This window comes from Mesoplodon densirostris, chromosome 20, assembly GCF_025265405.1.
Source record: "Mesoplodon densirostris isolate mMesDen1 chromosome 20, mMesDen1 primary haplotype, whole genome shotgun sequence".
Classification (NCBI taxonomy): Eukaryota; Metazoa; Chordata; class Mammalia; order Artiodactyla; family Ziphiidae; genus Mesoplodon; species Mesoplodon densirostris.
The window spans coordinates 28850244-28863642 of record NC_082680.1 but is presented as its reverse complement, the minus strand read 5'-3'; the positions used below and the strand labels follow the sequence as shown (position 1 = coordinate 28863642).

The 13399-nt window shown below is 44.5% G+C and overlaps 1 protein-coding gene across 1 annotated transcript in view; it reads right to left on the bottom strand.

The window, feature by feature from the left end:
- ERLIN2 (ER lipid raft associated 2) overlaps nucleotides 1-13399 on the bottom strand; it is a 333405-nt gene that overhangs the window by 272703 nt on the left and 47303 nt on the right. The window lies entirely within an intron of this gene.

Genomic DNA, 13399 nt, shown 5'->3' with positions numbered 1-13399 from the left:
GTGATTCTTTCTTGAAGGATTAACTTGGCTCCCTGCTGTCTTCAAGGTCGGTGGACTGAGCAGACATTGAAGGAAGGCCTAGATGCCTTGCTAGGAGAAGATGAATTTGCAAAATGGAATAGAGGGCCCAGGCAGATTAGCTACTGGGGAACGATTGTTTTTATTTTTTAAATTTATTTATTTTTTGGCTGTGTCACATGGCATGTATGATCTTAGTTCTCTGACCAGGGCTCGAACCCGTGCGCCCTGCATTGGAAGCGCAGAATCTTGACCACTTGGACCGTCAGGGAAGTCCCCAGGGAATGATTTTTTTTTAGGATGGTATAAAGATGCTAAATTAGGGTGAGTTTTCAAGTCTTCATGACCTCCTGGAGGCTTTTGTATAAAACAACAGGATGGAAAAATGCAAAGTGTATGTCATTCAGGGGCAGGTCCTCTCCCAAACGAATTCTTACCTTAGGAAAAATTAAAGCATGTGGGCAGAGATGTGTACCTTCTTTTCCTCCCTGACCTGTGTCAAAAGAGAGAAATGGCTGGGACCAAATGTTTGAAGACCAAATGTGTCAACCTGGAGGTCGCTCAGGGGATCCTGGGACCAGGAGCCAGGAGAAGTTACCCCAGTGTCTGCCCTGCTGATAACCATGACCTCAGGCAAATTGCTTTCCCAACTTAGGTCACAGCCTCCTCTACCAATCGAAGAGATTGGACTGGATCGTCTCTCTCTAGAGTTTGATGTTTCTAGGTTCCCCATCACTTGTCTAGTCTGTTCCTGAAGGCAGATAAAGCCAAGGCTGGGGTTCTCATCCACCAAATCATCCAAACTATGTTCTTGAGGGTTACCTGCAGTGACCCAGAAAAGGGAAACACAGCTCGCCAGGAACTGTCAATGTGTCCCACTTACATCTTCTGACAGGGGGCAGACAGGGTGAATACACTAACAATTCAGAAACCAAGGACATGGTAGGGAGAGTTTGAGAGCTTTAGTAAAAACTGGCGCCAGAGGGTGTTCAGCTGAATATTTCCTTCCCATAATCACTTCTTGGCCTCAAAGAGAAACTGACCTCAGGGGCAAGATAAATAGGTAGGCCCTGGACTTTGTCAACCCAGGATAGAATCATAAGAAATCAAGTCTATTAATATGACCTGAGGCCCAGGGACAAAGTTTATCCAACTGGTCGGTCAGGTTAGGGTCCTTGGTATTTCCTCCCTCACTCCATTGGCTATACCTCTTCTCACTGATTTGTGAGGATTTGGGTTCTTGATTTTGCTTAATAGATATGTCCCTAAAATACCGAAGTGGCTAGAGTCTGCAGTAATAATAACTCAAAATGTTAAAAGTATTTAGAGGCAACATTTCCATGTAAGTTTCTATTCAAAATTTGACTACACCAGACTTACCGGCTATTTGCAGGTCCCTAGTGGTGAATCTTTTGGTAAAGAACAATAATTCTTTTGCAAAGTCTGATTTGAACTTAACTGAATCCTGAAACGGTCATTGAACACCCATTAAGGACTGAGGATTCAAACAAAAATTGTATAACCTTCCTGCCTTCAAGGGGCTTTTATTCTAACTTTCTAATAGGGATTTGCCTATCTTTTGTATATACATACTTATACGTATAATAAAATGTAGACACTTTCAACATCCAGCATCCACTAATTAGGGTGGCTTCAAAACTCTGAGAAATTTAGATCATTATTATAAATGTTTCTTCAAAAACTCTTATTAGTCACGCTTGACTGAATTGGTGACCGGCTTGTCTAATGTGATGATAAAAAGGGATTGCGAACCTGGACTCAGATTAGTGGAACACCTGTGTGGTCACATCAAATCTTTCCCTTCTGTTAAAATAGAAGCCACATTCTTGTCCTTTTCTCTGCCTTCAGTTCTGCCACATCCTCCAGCTCATCCCATCATTTCTCACTTTCTTGTGATGTAGAACCATGACTTACATCCATGCTTTCCTTTACCTTTAGCATTTATGCATGTCCGAATCTCTTCCATCTTAAAAAATGCTGCCTCTCCTCTGCCATTATCTCTAGATTGGCTACCTCTTTCTTTCTCTTTCTAGCCACAACTTTCTGAACGTCCATGGTATGTCTAGTCATCACTTCCATTGCCTTGCAGTCCACTTGGGTATGGTTTCTGCTCTCCTCCATGCCCTTGATGCTCCTTCCCAAGGTCACCATTGAGCTCCAAGACACTAAGTCAAACAGATGCTTACCTTGAGCGCTTCCCCCCACCCACCCCAGCATTGCCCACGCTCCCTCTGGAACATCACAATCTCTTGGGGGCTGCTCACCTTTCTGGTTGCTTTATCACCTTGGGTTTTGGTACCTGACCCTCCTGTTGGGGTCCTTAGAGTTTTGACCAAGTCTCTGCTTTCTCACCCTGTTTTCTCTCTTTGCCACAGCTTCAATAGACTTTTAGGTTCTGAGGACTCTCCAGCTCTTCTGAGACTCTATCCAGCTTTCTACCAGACAGCTCCACTCGGCTACATGGCTGTAACAAACAGAATACACAATCCAGTGGCTCAGTTAAGATGGAAATTTATTTCTCTTTCACATCATAGTCCAGAGTTTCCAGCCATTCCAGGGAGGGCAGGTGGTTCCATGATGTTGACTTAGTTGTCTTTCTATCCTGTGACTTCACCGTAGAGGGTAACTGTCCTCTTCCACAGGGTGACAATGTCTCAAAAGCACTGTGACCCAGCAGGCAGGAAGGGGGAAGAGGAAGTGGAGGGCAACCAGCTTCCTTTTCAGAAGGTGAGACAGTGGCTGTATGCGGCACTGACACACCCAACCCACGTGGCCACGCCTCGTTGCAAGCTAAGCTAAGGAATGTGGTTCTACATCCACCCACCATAGAATGATAAGAAATGAAGCAAATCAATTAACAGGACCCGAGGTACAAGGACCAAGTTTATCCAAGTGACTGGTCAGATCAAGCTTCTTTGCACCTTCACCTCCCTCACCCCCAACCACCCGAGTGACTATTGGGAGGACAATTAGCAATGTCTGCCACAGGGACCTCAAACCTAACATCTCCAAAAGTCACCTTGTCATCTTCCCCTCACACCTGCTCCTTCTGCAATTTCCTCTCTCGGAAAGTATCATTGTCCGGCCCAGTTGCTTCAACAAGAAACCAGGAATCATTCTTGAGTTCCCTCTTTTCTCGTGGCCACACACCTAATCTTTAACTCTAGTCCTTTCTGTCTCTTAAATATTTTAGATCCAGACGCTTCTGTTTATCCCATTGCCACCAGCTTAGTGCAACGGACCATGATCTCTTTCTTGGACCATTGAGATAGGCTCTTAACTGGTCTTCAGATCTATTTCCCATTCCATGTCAACGTTCCATATGAAAATGGAAATATGATAATACTACTCCCGCTGAAAATCCTTCAGTAGCTTTTCATGAACCCTAATTTGTAATGTGCTCTAAGAGATCAAGCGTGATGTGACCTCTGCCAGTTGTCACCAGGCTGATCTCATGCTTCTCTGGTCTTGGTTCTCTCCAGTTCTGATATATGGGATTTATTTCAGCTCCTGAAATCAGCTATGCTATCCCTTGATTCTGGTCTTTCTAACGTACTACTCTCTTTGTTGGAGTACTCCTGCTGCTCCCTTCCATGCTTGGCTAACTATTTCTCCTTGGAGCCCAGTTTGGGGATGATTTTCTCAGGGGGGCCTTCCTCCTTTCTGCTCGGGCCCTCTCCTTGTTCTGGGTTCCTACGGCACCTTGTAATTCTTTTTTCCTAACACTAACCAAACCAATAATTAAATGGCTAGTATCTGGGTGTGTGATTATGTTGTAAGCTCCAAGAAGGCTGGGCTACCTTTATTGGATGAGTAAAATTAATGAAAGTATTCGTCAAAAACATGCTATCTTTGGGGGCTTCCCTGGTGGCACAGTGGTTGAGAGTCCACCTGCCGATGCAGGGGACATGGGTTCGTGCCCTGGTCTGGGAAGATCCCACATGCCGCAGAGCAGCTGGGCCCGTGAGCCATGGCCGCTGGGCCTGCGCGTTCGGAGCCTGTGACCCGCAACGGGAGAGGCCACAGCGGTGAGAGGCCTGCGTACCACACAAAAAAACAAAAAAACAAAAAACAACATGCTACCTTCAAAGAATTCCTTTACTCCTTCACCCACTACTCCTCTATGCAAAGCCTCTGTGTAAGGATGTCCTGCTTGCCTATTGCAATAATGGTAACAGCAGCTTCTGCCGGTGAAAATGATTAGGAATGAAGTGAAGGAAACAAATAGCAATAAATATAAATGACACCGAATATTTAATTATAATAGTATTAGCTTACGTTTAGATACTATTTTATAATTTTAATGCTTTTGTTTATGTCACTTCATTTGAACCTTGCAAGACCCTGGTAGTTAGAGATGTCAGGTAAATTGTCCCCACTTTACAGATGTGCAAATTGAGATTCTGTGAAGGTAAATGATTTAACTAGGGTCGTCCATTTAGACAATAAAGGAGGTAGAGCTTGAGTCCAGATGCCTGACTGCAGAGCCGGGAGCCCTGTCTGCTGTATCAGGCTGTGATGGAGATCATGAAACACAACTATGCATATCTCTAATTTCTTGGTCTGACATAAGCAGGCATTTGGTAATTGTTTGTTGAACAGATAAATGCATGAGTAGATATACCAGTAGGTCTGGCAATGTGGCTAAGATTTAACACCAACATGTAGGTCAAAAATTATGGGGTAATAAATAGGAACAATAGAACATGTTATGCTGTACAGGAGAAAAGTGGAGTCTGGCTGAGAGACTAGATAATTGCTTTTAAGTGAATTCAGCAATCACTTTGAATAACTATGTGGGTGTGGGAGGTCTGTATGTACTCCTCATGAATCTTAAACCCACTAATGACAGGCTTGAAAAAGGAAATTTTATTGTAGCTCAGAATTTGATTGAAATGCAAGATACAAAATGTATGAATAATACCCAGCTTCACTCTCTCCTAGGCACAAAGGGACCAGAGGGCTGTTGGCTCTTTCATTGGCTTCAGGGAGCTTTAAATATTCCTCTGTCCAGGTTCCATTCTCTCCCCCACCCCTCCGAGCCATCTAAATGTATTCTTGGATTGATAAATCATAATGGAAAAGAATATAAAAAAAGAATTGTATATGTATGTATAATTGAGTCACTTTGCTGTACACCAGGAACTCACGAAACATTGTAAATCAACTATACTTCAATTTAAAAAAATGTATTCTTGGGGGCTTCCCTGGTGGCTCAGTGGTTGAGCGTCCACCTGCCAATGCAGGGGACATGGGTTCGTGCCCCGGTCCGGGAGGATCCCACATGCCGCAGAGTGGCTGGGCCCGTGAGCCATGGCCGATGGGCCTGCGCGTCCAGAGCCTGTGCTCCACAACGGGAGAGGCCACAACAGTGAGAGGCCCACGTACCGCAAAAAAAAAAAAAATGTATTCTTGGATCAAATGCGTACCAGGTAGCTATTTACAGAACCTGTGCTCTAGGAGAACAGCTGGTGTGTCTTTCTCTGGCATTTTGGGATGGACGGCAGCTCCATTAGGGGGAAGTGCTTTTCCCAAGGCAAGACCTTAACTCTTGGCTAGTAAGAACTATCTTCAAGACCTATAATTCTGATGATTCCATAAGGGGAAGCATTTGCCTGATCTGAGGGTCTTGTATTATCTTTTGATTAGTTTTAGGGTTATCTCTAGGTATGTAAGACACCTAGGATAGTTCTTGGACATAATAGGTACTCAATAATTGGTGGTTATTGTGGAGATAAAGCAGCCAACTGCAAAGAAAGTAAAGAGACATGATGTTAAAACCCAGTGATGACACTTATTAGGTGGCAAAATAAGTTTCTGATGGTGAGCAAGTTATTGAAACTTTCTGATCTTAAGTTTCTCCTCTGTAAAAAGAATAGTAGCTACTATGAGCCAGCTATTTCTTTTTTTTTTCTTTTTTTTTAAATCAGGTTCTAGTAAATTCTTACATGTATCTTGCTTAAGTTTTTTTTTTTTACAACTTTATTGGAGTATAATTGCTTTACAATGGTGTGTTAGTTTCTGCTTTATAACAAAGTGAATCAGTTATACAAATACATCTCTTCCCATATCCCTTCCTTCTTGCATCTCCCTCCCTCCCACCCTCCCTATCCCACCCCTCCAGGCGGTCACAAAGCACCGACCTGATCTCCCTGTGCTATGTGGCTGCTTCCCACTAGAGCCAGGTATTTCTTATCATTATGACAACTTTGAATGCTCAGTTTATGGGTAAGTTAACTGAGGCTCATAGACATTAGGCAATTTGCACTGGGATGTGGTCATTTAGCCTGTGTCAAAGTGAACATTCAAACCCAGGCCTATCTAACACCTGATTATTTTTCCACTTCGTAACACTGTTCATGTAAAATAGAGATGCCAAAACCAGGAATCCTTGTAAAATTAGAGCCAGTGCATGGCATAAATTTGGCACTCAAAATAGTGTCTATTATTATTAATTACACCTCAGGTGATCAGCATAACCCTATAATATGTTCACATTAATCAGAGTTGGAAGAGCTTTGACATGTACTAACCATGAAGAGCCCCGGTTGAAATTCCCTGTTTGGCAGATGGTGGATGCATAATAAATGCTTGTTGACATATTAAAGATCCAGTAATGTCTGCATTTATAGTTGAATTCTGTTCCTTCCTCATCCCCACCACAAACACTCCTGTTTCACCTTTGAAAGTTTGGGGAAGTTCTGTGAAATGCAGTACGACAAGGAGCTATGAGGGATGGCTTTATTGAAACAGTTGGCTTTTTTTCCCTCTCAAAATACATCGGGAGAGTTCTACCTCTGGTATGGCCAAGTAGGCTTCTATCAGACTAACCTTCTACAAATAGACAATAGCCATAAACCCTGGACAAAAAACAAAACAAAACAACAACAACAAAACCAGCCTCCTGAAGGCACAATTGCCACTTGGAAGGAGGGAATAGTATGGGACAAGCCTCCCATTTATTATGGCCGTTGGTTGCAGTCAGCGTCCCATGGGGCAACTAAAGCACCTACAGAAAACCTGAAGTCTTTATGGCCTAAAGAACTAGATGACAGAGTTTTGGGCAACCACAGCTGCTAAATATAAACTCCACTCAGATCTCTGGGTCAAGCATGCATGGGGTAGAGTCCAAGCAGCTCAGCTAAAAATAGCAGAACTGAACTGAGATTTGAGCTGCCACCCAAGAGATAGAATTTGCGATTTGAGTCCAACCAATTTTATTGCCTTAATTGTCATCATAACAGCAACAGTAATAGCAACTTACCACTCTTCAGCAGAATGTAACAAAATTCAGAGTACCCACAACAAGACATTCACAATATCCAGAATATAATCTGAAACCACTCAGCACAGAAAGAGCTATAAAAATGTGGCCGATTTTTCAAGAGAAAAATGCCATCAATGAAGACAGACATCTACTTGATCCAAATGTTGGAATTAGTAGATAAGGATTTTAAAGTAGTTATTATAACTATACTCATTACCTGAGAGAAAATATGCTTGAAATAAATGAAGAAATATAAAATATCAGTGGAAAAATTTAGAAAATTTAAAAAGGAACAAATAGAAGTAAAAAGTAAAATATCTGAAGTCATATTCATGGAATAGACTTAAAAACAGAATGGAGATAGAGAGTCAGTGAATTTGAAGACAGATCAATATAAATTATTCAATCTTAAGAACAGAGAGGAAAAAACAAAACAAAAGAGTGGAACTTCAGGTACCTGTGAGACATCAAAATATCTAACTTATTTTTGATTAGAGTTTCAAAAGAGGAGAGAGAACAGTGCAGAAGAAATATTTGAAGCAATAATGAGCAAATATATTCCAAATTCAATGAAAGACACATTGATACATTCAAGAATCTCAGCAAACCCCAAACAGAATAAATATGAAGAAAACCATGCCTTGGCCCATCATAGTCAAATTATGAAAAGCCAAAGGATTAAGAGAAAATCTTGAAAGCAGATAGAGAAAGAGGACTCATTATCTACAGGGAGACAGTGACTTGGTGAAGGCAAGAAAATAATGGAAGATCATCTTTAGAGTGGTTAAAAAACCCAACAAAATCCTGGCCACCCAAATTTATATTCACTGGCAATACCTTCCAAGAATGAAAGCTAAACAAAGGCATTTTTAGCTAAATGAGAATTAGGTGAGTTCATCACCTGCCAACCCACACTATACCAAATGCTTAAGGAAGTTCTTTAGATTGAAAGGAAATAACACCAGATGGAAAAGTGAATCTTCAGGAAGGAATGCAGGGCATAAAATGGTAAATAGCTGTCCAGCTAGGACCAAGCAGTTGCATCTGGAGTGCATCTCTGATTGGTTCTCATCCATTCAATGTGTGCAGAAGCCCTGCAATGTGCTTCCAGAACTGGTCCATAAGAAAACCTCTCATGGATAAACCTCCATGTTTTTTCCCTTTCAGACCTGATGTAGAAGAGTACAGGAAGTTAGAAGCCATGTATTGAAGGTGGTGGAGCCACAAGATGGAAGGATGCTGGGCCCCTCAATCACTGCTTGGAGGAGCAGGACCCCACACAATAGGGAGGCCATTCTAGACTTAGTCTAAGTGAGAAACAGACTTCTATTGTGTTGGGGCTATCATACATTTTGCGAAGAGGTTGCGAAGAGGAACAGAGAAGTGGAGATCTCTCTGGTACAAGAAGACCCAGGTGCCAGGCATGAGAGAAAGAAGGGGAAGGAGGGATGGACTGCTGAGGATGGTGCAGGGGACAAATCTATCTGGGGTGAAGGGTGGGGATGAGGAACATGGGGCCTGTGATGGCCAAGGTGCAGGGAGCCAGTCCGGAGGGCCTGGCAGAGAAGTTCCACATCAGACAAGGGATGGGGATGCTTCCCACGCCCGGCCCGGGAAGAGCACCTCTGAGCTTCTTTCCCAGCTGGACCAACTCCCGCCTCCCGAGGGATGCTGGGGGTGGATCCCTGCTGAGTGGTCCTTGGCTCCAGCTCTCCCACCCCGGCCATGGGATGCTGGGGGTGGAGCCCCGCTGAGTGGTCCCTGGCTCCAGCCCCCCTTCCTGGAGCCTGGTCCAGCAGGTCAACACCTCCCAAGGATGGCCAGTGTAGCCTGGCCTTCTAGTCAGCTCGGCACACCTTCCTCCAGCTTCACGCAGCTCATCTTCCCTTTCAGTTCAGCTCAGCTGGTCTCCCAGTCCCGCCTCTGCTTCCAGGCCAGCATAGACCATCTCCCGAGGCCGGAAGGAGGTTGGGGTTCAGGTGGCCTCCTCTCTGCCCCTGTTTCCCAGCAGAGCACTGCCTCTCCTGCTTCCAGTCCTCGGAATAGAGCCTGTCCAGCCTCCCCCGTCTCTCCCACGATTGGACCAGCCCATCACACACTCGGTAGTCCCCCGTTCCAATGGTCTCATTAGTTCAGTCCTGACCAAGAGAGCTCAGAGCTTCATCCGCGCCTCCTTGTTCCAGTTCACTTCTGCTCCACCACCTTGCTTTTGTTACCCAAAGCCTCTCTCTCTCTCTCTCTATTTCCCTTTACAAATGGCTTTGCAGCAGCCCTGGGAGTGCACGGCAGCACCGATAATGTCTCCATGGTTCCTTGTTAGCTGCACTCTAAGCAGGAAAGTGACTTGGCTTGACAATGTAATTTACATCGCTATATAAAACTATCTGTGGAAGCCAAGCTAATTTGTGCCAGATTAGGCTATTTGTCTCAGCCACTGTCTAGCCGCACAATCTATCAGAGGGCTGTTTTCAAATATCGCTCTTCAAGCGTGCCCTTGAGAGGCAGAAATTGATTGGGATCTTAGGGAGCAAAATTACAGCAATAACTTAAAAGAAACAATAATTACTGAATCATACCAGTGTCAGCACTCTGCAAAACACGAAATAGCCATCAAACCCCAATCCAATATATTCCAAAGCGAATTTATTGAATGGAAAAAGCAGTTGAGTGAGGGTTTTTCGGCGCCCCCTCCCCTTCCCCTGTACATATGGTTATCTCGAAACCGCAAGTGAACGAGTCGATAACTCTTGTCATTGACTGCTCCATTTTCTCCGAGTCGGGGGCGATCCATTAGCTGCCTCCGCTGCACCGTCTCCCTCGCCTCCTCTCTCCTCTTGCATCGCCTCTATTCATTTGCTGGTCTCTGCTCTTCAAGCAAACAAACATGTATAACTAATCATTTGTTAAAATGCAGAGGGCCCCTCATAAATCTCCACAGCTGAAATACTTTAATGGGTAATTAATTGATCCTGTTCCAGAGGAGTAATAAGATAATAAATTAGACAATATTTCACTCAGTCGTGTCAGGCTCCTAGCTAATGGCACTGTAGGGCTCAGCTGAAGGATAATATATTAGCCAGAAATTAACTGCTAAGAGCTTTCTGCAGAGAAATCGGCTGACAAGTGAGTCACGCCGGACTGGGGTGGTGGCCATCTCGGTGAAAGTGAACCTGGGCTTGGGGGGCGGGGAAGGGGCGGGGTTATGTTCCAGACCCAAGAGAGCTTGACCGTGTAGTGCTGTCAGCACGCCCACTGACCTATGACCCTTTCTTGGCACTCCTGGTGGGTTCCTAGGAAGCTGTCAACTCATGTACTTGTGAGCTCTTGAATAGTTTTCGCCCATGAGTCACTGGACTCCTTGAGTTTTCATGGGTTCTGCCCACTCTTGACCAGTATGGCCACAGAACACCCGTAGCCAGCGGCTCCATCAGCTGCTCCCCAAGCAAGTGTGCAGATACAGAATGAACCTTTGTGGGAAAGAGACCCACACTCTGTCACAAACAAGGGTTTCACAAAAATTAAGAAGGAAAAAGAGTAGGGAGAGAAGGTATGAATTCCATTTTTTAATGGGTAGGAAATATTTCTTCCAGGGTGCGATGGAGAACAGCTCTTGGTTTTATTAAGGAAGTCAGGGAGGGTGATGACAATTAATAGCCAAGATAAGAACTTAGACTTGGGAGGTTGGGTGGGCCTTTGCTGGAGGACATGGGAAGTCAGTTTCCCCATATAGGAAGGGCATGGAGTAGGAGTGGGTGGTTGGAGGGGAACTCAGTATATAGTGAAGCACTGGGGCTATAAGGTCATTGGAACTCTCGCCTGCTCTTTACTAGCTGTGTGACCTTGTCTAGGTTACTTCACTACTCTGAGCTTTGGTTTGCTCACCAGTAAAACAGTGGTAGGATGAATAAGTGAAATACACATGAGAAGCTTCTAGTTCTGTATCTCACCCCCAGGAGGTGCTGCCTTAATGTTGGTTATGATATGGTGGGCAGCGGGGAAGGTTATTATTGACAAGTGAAGCAGATGGCAGCCAAGGAAATGAGAGGAGCTGGCAGTGGGAGACGGTGGGCTGCCCCTCTGAGTCCAGAATAAGGACCATATCACCCCCACCCTAAGGAGGGTCCAAACTGGTGTGTGCTCACTTTCTGCCAGACCATTCCTGATTGCTATGGGAAATGTGGGTGGGTCCATCTTCTGAGTCATGGTGAATATGGCAGTGTGGGTTGAAGGCATAACAGAGCTTGATTATTTAAATGAGAAAATGCAGGCAAAACACAGAGCCAATGCTGGTCATCGTGATCAGTGGTGGTGTTATCGAGTCCAAGCTCATACTGCTTGCTGCACGACAGGACCATAAATGGAGAGATGAGTCGTTAGGGCAAGGAATAGTGGCTTTATTTCAGAAAGCAAGCAGACCAAGAAGATGGTGGACTAGTGTCCCAAAGAACTATCCTACTCGAGTTAGAATTCAGGCTTCTTTTCTGCAAAAAGGGAAAGGGGTGTGGTTGTTTGTTGCAGACTTCTTGGTGTCAGAATCCTTTGTTCTTGCAGCTGTCCAAGTAGGTTGGGTCACTGAAGTTCCTGTAAACCTCCAACAAGACAAACGTTATTCTCTGTTCTGCAACTTTTTACCAACAAGACAAATGTTATTCTCTGTTCTGCAACTTTTTATCTCTCTATAAATGGAAAAGTGTTATACCTTTAAAGGTCAGAGCCTTGAGAATGGGCTATCGTGTATATTTCAGGTTATTAGCAACATTCTTGTAGCAAAAGCAATAGAACACAAAGGTTAAAGTAAAAGAAACAGATCCAGTATGGAGTCAGATTTGTTCTTCCCTATTACAGCCGTGGTATTGGTATCCCTTGCCTGGGTCTCCCTGCACTGCATCTTCCTGGATGGTGATCAGCATGGGGGAGTGCTCAGAAGACAAGGCCTTGCATGGTCCCTGATTGGGCTCAGGGCAGCTGGAACCCCCTTGGGCAGCGCCAGTGCTGTTCACCTTTGGAGGGAGGCGTTGGGCCTCTCCCAGGACCTAGAGCTTGGAGGGACACAGGCACAACAGGTTCAGCTGGAAACTGCACTCTGTGTAAACGCAGGCATTTCCCCAGGTAGAAACGGCCGACTAAGTCAGCTCACAGGGCGAGAGTCCATTAACTGACATTTATTTTAAAAATAAACATGTGCTCATTCATCCCCTGCTCCTTTATGTGGAATGGCTTCCTGGCTTCTGGCAGCCAGTGCTCCACCCAATTCCCTACCAAGGCCTAGTTCTTTGTACCTTTGACCTCAAGAGCTGGAAGAGAAGTTGATGTCACCTGGTCCACCCTCTGTTCCAGATTACTCATGCTCGGTCTGGGATTGCACGGGCCCAGGGAATGGCTGAACTTATTTCTGGGCTCAGTGGGACAGCATTTTAGATCCTTGGTGACCTTTATAGGACCCTTAAGCCTGCACTTTTTTTCAGGCCAAACTTGACCAGTTCTGTGGACCATTATGTGTGTGCCATTTCCCCTTGTTTTTTTTTTTACTTTTTTAATTTATTTTATTTTATTTTTTTAATTATTTTTTTAATTAGTTTCTGCTTTATAACAAAGTGAATCAGTCATACATATACATCTGTTCCCACATTCCTTCCCTCATGCATCTCCCTCCCTCCCACCCTCCCCATCCCACCCCTCCAGGCGGTCACAAAGCACCGAGCTGATCTCCCTGTGCTCTGCGGCTGCTTCCCACTATCTATCTACCTTACGTTTGGTAGTGTATATATGTCCATGCCTCTCTTTCGCTTTGTCACAGCTTACCCTTGTTTTTATTGCGAAATAGAGCAAGTAACAAGAGAAGTACCCTGCACATACATTCAGCTTGATTAATAATTATCAAGCGAACACCCACAGATGGCTGAAACTTGGGTTACTGTCCCTGGTGCTACCATCCGGATCAGAACTCGCTCTCCCTCTGGAGTAACTACCCTGACTTCTGTGAAAACCATCTCCTCCCTTCTCATCATAGAATTATAACTTATTCATTTATTTATTCCCAAACCCTAGGGTTTCGCTTTGCCAACTTGAAATCTTGACATGGAGGAAATCAGG